The sequence below is a fragment of the Rutidosis leptorrhynchoides genome, chromosome 1 (assembly GCF_046630445.1).
Source record: "Rutidosis leptorrhynchoides isolate AG116_Rl617_1_P2 chromosome 1, CSIRO_AGI_Rlap_v1, whole genome shotgun sequence".
Classification (NCBI taxonomy): domain Eukaryota; kingdom Viridiplantae; phylum Streptophyta; class Magnoliopsida; order Asterales; family Asteraceae; genus Rutidosis; species Rutidosis leptorrhynchoides.
The window spans coordinates 185,217,973-185,224,768 of NC_092333.1; positions in this window are offsets into that span (position 1 = coordinate 185,217,973).

A 6,796-nucleotide genomic window follows, 5' to 3' on the forward strand; every position below is an offset into this window, starting at 1 on the left:
CTCATTTTAGCTACGTGAAAATTGGTAACAAATCTATTCCAACCATAACTTAATCAACTTGTATTGTATATTATGTAATCTTGAGATACCATAGACACGTATACAATGTTTCGTCCTATCATGTCGACACATCTATATATATTTCAGAACAACCATAGACACTCTATATGTGAATGTTGGAGTTAGCTATACAGGGTTGAGGTTGATTCCAAAATATATATAGTTTGAGTTGTGATCAATACTGAGATACGTATACACTGGGTCGTGGATTGATTCAAGATAATATTTATCGATTTATTTCTGTACATCTAACTGTGGACAACTAGTTGTAGGTTACTAACGATGACAGCTGACTTAATAAACTTAAAACATCAAAATATATTAAAAGTTGTAAATATATTTTGAACATACTTTAATATATATGTATATATTGTTATAGGTTCGTGAATCAACAGTGGCCAAGTCTTACTTCTCGACGAAGTAAAAAATCTGTGAAAGTGAGTTATAGTCCCACTTTTAAAATCTAATATTTTTGGGATGAGAATACATGCAGGTTTTATAAATGATTTACAAAATAGACACAAGTACGTGAAACTACATTCTATGGTTGAATTATCGAAATCGAATATGCCCCTTTTTATTAAGTCTGGTAATCTAAGAATTAGGGAACAGACACCCTAATTGACGCGAATCCTAAAGATAGATCTATTGGGCCTAACAAACCCCATCCAAAGTACCAGATGCTTTAGTACTTCGAAATTTATATCATATCCGAAGGGTGTCCCGGAATGATGGGGATATTCTTATATATGCATCTTGTTAATGTCGGTTACCAGGTGTTCACCATATGAATGATTTTTATCTCTATGTATGGGATGTGTTTTGAAATATGAAATCTTGTGGTCTATTGTTACGATTTGATATATATAGGTTAAACCTATAACTCACCAACATTTTTGTTGACGTTTTAAGCATGTTTATTCTCAGGTGATTATTAAGAGCTTCCGCTGTCGCATACTTAAATAAGGACGAGATTTGGAGTCCATGCTTGTATGATATTGTGTAAAAACTGCATTCAAGAAACTTATTTTGTTGTAACATATTTGTATTGTAAACCATTATGTAATGGTCGTGTGTAAACAGGATATTTTAGATTATCATTATTTGATAATCTACGTAAAGCTTTTTAAACCTTTATTGATGAAATAAAGGTTATGGTTTGTTTTAAAATGAATGCAGTCTTTGAAAAACGTCTCATATAGAGGTCAAAACCTTGCAACGAAATCAATTAATATGGAACGTTTTTAATCAATAAGAACGGGACATTTCAGTTGGTATCCGAGTGTTGGTCTTAGAGAACCAGAATTTTGCATTAGTGTGTCTTATCTAGTTTGTTATGATGCATTAGTGAGTCTGGACTTCGACCGTGTTTACTTGAAAAATGATTGCTTAACAAATTTTGTTGGAAACTATATATTTTTAACATGTGAATATTATGTGATATATTAATCTCTTAACGCGTTTGATATTATGTGATAGATGTCTACCTCTAGAACAAGTCCCATTGACTCACCTAATAATAATGAAGAGTCAAATGTAAATTGGAATGATTCGTGGACTGATTCACAAGTTCCCGAAGAGGAACCGGAAGAAGAGTCGGAACCAGAAGAAGAATCGGAACCGGAAGAAGAATCGGAACCGGATGAAGAAATAGAACCGGTGGGGGAAATAATAAAACGGTTAAGTAAAAGAAAATCCTCAACAAACCGACCAAGGTTAATTATGGTTAATGGTGTTTCCGCTAAGGAAGCAAAATATTGGGAGGATTACCAATTCTCCGATGAATCGGATTCTGACGAGAATTCTGATGATGTTATAGAAATTACCCCAACTGAATTTAAAAAGGCAAAAGAAAATAATAAGGGAAAGGGCATAAAAATAGAGAAATCTAATTCCAACCCCGATGAACTTTATATGTATCGTCACCCCCGAAGTCCTTAAGTTGTAACAATGACCCGGGAACCTCTAAACCACCAGGTTTTTCTAAACCAATGTGGATAACGACGGCTCGTATTAGGGAACATCATATATCCCTAGAAACTTGGCAAAACGAACCAAAACCAAAGAAGAAGAAACAAGCGAGTCGGAATAAGATAGTTGTATTCGTGTGGTGTAATATAAGTAATATAGTGTGCTTATGCTTTATGATATATGTAAAAATTGCTTGTATTAATAAGTATTTTTTTTTATGAATCTAACTCTTGTCTATTTTACAGTATAAAAATACAAAATGGATAGACAACCCAATATTTTAAGAGACCTACCCGGAGACATAATTGATGAAATCTTGTCTAGAGTCGGTCAGAATTCTTCGGCACAACTATTTAAGGCGAGATCAGTTTGTAAGACATTCGAAGAACGTTCCAAGAATGCCTTGGTTTATAAAAGGCTTTCGTTCGAAAGATGGGGGATATCACATTGGGAAATCTATAAGTTACGATGTGTTTACTTTGACGCATATATTGCGGGGAACCCAAATACTATTTTACGCAATGGGTTAAGAAATTATTTTGACTCAATATATCCGAATATTGGACTTCGTGATTTAGAAAAAGCGGCTAACATGCAACATAAAGAAGCATGTTATGCTTACGGATTAGTAATGTTCGCTTCTCACCAAAGTGAGAACAAGAACATCGGGCTACAACTGTTAAACAAAACGTTCCCACAAGTGACGGAGTCAGTAATTGGGGTAAGAAATGAGGTTTTTAGATTGTTACGGGACTGTTGGACATTACGTAACCCTCGTCCCTTTGACGACGTTACAACACAATGTCTTATCAACGGCCATAACAGTTATGTTCCACAAGACCAAGGATGGGAAGTAATCCTAGTAAAACCAGAATGCATGACTTGTTTCTGGACGTATGAATTACGTGTCTTTATTGCCTTTGCTGAACGACTTGTGTACTAGCTAGAATTATCTTCACAACCATCTTGTATCAAATTTATTGTGTGCTATATTTCATGCTATATGTAAAATAAGCGGTATTGTAAGTTTGTAAAATATTGTGTAAAAGTTTGAACGCGAAATATTATTATAATCAGTTTTTCATATAGAATTGTAGTAGTTGAATTGTATATTAGCTACTAAGTATGAACTTAACGGGTAGGTACTACCCGAATTTAAACTTATAAAACGCTAATATGAAGAAAAAGCTTTTATAAATGAGTTCATATTATGCTACGAAATACTATTAACTACTCTTAATATTCTGTATGATTAACTTGTTCCATTTGACTATTTTGAAGGAAATGGCACCGACTACTCGACACACCGTGAATATGAATGAAGAGGAATTCCGTACTTTTCTAGCTTCAAACATAGCCGCAGTATAGGCTGCGCTACATACCAACAATAACCTTGGATCTAGCAGTAAAGGAAATCGTGTAGGATGCACCTACAAAGAATTCACTGCCTGCAAACCTTTGAAATTTGATGGAACCGAAGGACCAATCGGATTGAAACGGTGGACCGAGAAGGTCGAATTGGTGTTTGTCATAAGTAAGTGTACTGAAGAGGACAAAGTAAAGTACGCTACGCATACCTTCACAGGTTCTGCGTTAACATGGTGGAATACCTATCTAGAGCAAGTGGGACAAGACGATGCGTACGCACTACCGTGGTCAGCATTCAAGCACTTGATGAACGAGAAGTACCGTCCCAGAACCGAGGTCAATAAGCTCAAGACAGAACTTAGAGGATTATGAACCCAAGGATTTGATATTACCACGTATGAAAGACGATTCACAAAATTGTGCCTATTGTGTCCGGGAGCATTCGAAGATGAGGAAGAGAAGATCGACGCGTTTGTGAAAGGATTACCGAAAATAATCCAAGAAGATATAAGTTCACACGAGCCCGCCTCCATACAACAGGCATGTAGAATGGCTCACAAACTAGTGAACCAGACTGAAGAAAGAATTAAAGAACAGACTGCTGAAGAGGCCAATGTGAAGCAAGTCAAAAGAAAGTGGGAGGAAAACGGTGATAAGAATCACCAATACAACAACAACAGCAATTACAACAATAATCGCAACAATTATCCCAACAATCGCAACATCAATCGCAACTACAACAAACGGCCCAACAACAACAACAACAACAATAACAACAACAACAACAGCAACTACAACAATCATCCCAACAACAATAATAACCGCAACAACAACAACAACAATCAGAAGCAGCTATGCCAAAGGTGCGAAAAGTATCACTCGGGGTTCTGCACCAAATTTTGCAACAAGTGTAAAAGAAATGGTCATAGCGCGGCGAAGTGTGAGGTCTACGGACCAGGGGTTAATAGAACGAAAGGAACAAATGGTGTCGGAACGAGTAATGGCGGAGGAAGTAGTGTCGGAGCAAGTTATGCCAATGTAGTTTGTTATAAATGTGGAAAACCAGGCCACATTATTAGAAATTGCTCGAACCAGGAGAACACGAATGGACAAGGCCGTGGAAGAGTTTTCAATATTAATGCGGCAGAGGCACAGGAAGACCCGGAGCTTGTTACGGGTACGTTTCTTATTGACAATAAATCTGCTTACGTTTTATTTGATTCGGGTGCGGATAGAAGCTATATGAGTAGAGATTTTTGTGCTAAATTAAGTTGTCCATTGACGCCTTTGGATAGTAAATTTTTACTCGAATTAGCAAATGGTAAATTAATTTCAGCAGATAATATATGTCGGAATCGAGAAATTAAACTGGTTAGCAAAACATTTAAGATTGACTTGATACCAGTAGAGTTAGGGAGTTTTGATGTGATAATCGGTATGGACTGGTTGAAAGAAGTGAAAGCAGAGATCGTTTGTTACAAAAATGCAATTCGCATTATACGAGAAAAAGGAAAACCCTTAATGGTGTACGGAGAAAAGGGCAACACGAAGCTACATCTTATTAGTAATTTGAAGGCACAAAAACTAATAAGAAAAGGTTGCTATGCTGTTCTAGCACACGTCGAAAAAGTACAAACTGAAGAAAAGAGCATCAATGATGTTCCCATTGCAAAAGAATTTCCCGATGTATTTCCGAAAGAATTACCGGGATTACCCCCACATCGATCCGTTAAATTTCAAATAGATCTTGTACCAGGAGCTGCACCAATAGCTCGTGCTCCTTACAGACTCGCACCCAGCGAGATGAAAGAACTGCAAAGCCAATTACAAGAACTTTTAGAGCGTGGTTTCATTCGACCAAGCACATCACCGTGGGGAGCTCCTGTTTTATTTGTCAAGAAGAAAGATGGTACATTCAGGTTGTGTATCGACTACCGAGAGTTGAACAAACTTACCATCAAGAACCGCTACCCACTACCGAGAATTGACGACTTATTTGATCAACTACAAGGCTCGTCTGTTTATTCAAAGATTGACTTACGTTCCGGGTATCATCAAATGCGGGTGAAAGAAGATGATATTCCAAAGACTGCTTTCAGAACACGTTACGGTCATTACGAGTTTATGGTCATGCCGTTTGGTTTAACTAATGCACCAGCTGTGTTCATGGGCCTTATGAACCGAGTGTGTGGACCATACCTTGACAAGTTTGTCATTGTTTTCATTGATGACATACTTATTTACTCAAAGAATGACCAAGAACACGGTGAACATTTGAGAAAGGTGTTAGAAGTATTGAGGAAGGAAGAATTGTACGCTAAGTTTTCAAAGTGTGCATTTTGGTTGGAAGAAGTTCAATTCCTCGGTCACATAGTGAACAGAGAAGGTATTAAGGTGGATCCGGCAAAGATAGAAACTGTTGAAAAGTGGGAAACCCCGAAAACTCCGAAACACATACGCCAGTTTTTAGGACTAGCTGGTTACTACAGAAGGTTCATCCAAGACTTTTCCAGAATAGCAAAACCCTTGACTGCATTAACGCATAAAGGGAAGAAATTTGAATGGAATGATGAACAAGAGAAAGCGTTTCAGTTATTGAAGAAAAAGCTAACTACGGCACCTATATTGTCATTGCCTGAAGGGAATGATGATTTTGTGATTTATTGTGATGCATCAAAGCAAGGTCTCGATTGTGTATTAATGCAACGAACGAAGGTGATTGCTTATGCATCTAGACAATTGAAGATTCACGAACAAAATTATACGACGCATGATTTGGAATTAGGCGCGGTTGTTTTTGCATTAAAGACTTGGAGGCACTACTTATATGGGGTCAAAAGTATTATTAATACCGACCACAAAAGTCTTCAACACATATTTAATCAGAAACAACTGAATATGAGGCAGCGTAGGTGGATTGAATTATTGAATGATTACGACTTTGAGATTCGTTACCACCCGGGGAAAGCAAATGTGGTAGCTGATGCCTTGAGCAGGAAGGACAGAGAACCCATTCGAGTAAAATCTATGAATATAATGATTCATAATAACATTACTACTCAAATAAAGGAGGCACAACAAGGAGTTTTAAAAGAGGGAAATTTAAAGGATGAAATACCCAAAGGATCGGAGAAGCATCTTAATATTCGGGAAGACGGAACCCGGTATAGGGCTGAAAGGATTTGGGTACCAAAATTTGGAGATATGAGAGAAATGGTACTTAGAGAAGCTCATAAAACCAGATACTCAATACATCCTGGAACGGGGAAGATGTACAAGGATCTCAAGAAACATTTTTGGTGGCCGGGTATGAAAGCCGATGTTGCTAAATACGTAGGAGAATGTTTGACGTGTTCTAAGGTCAAAGCGGAGCATCAGAAACCATCAGGTCTACTTC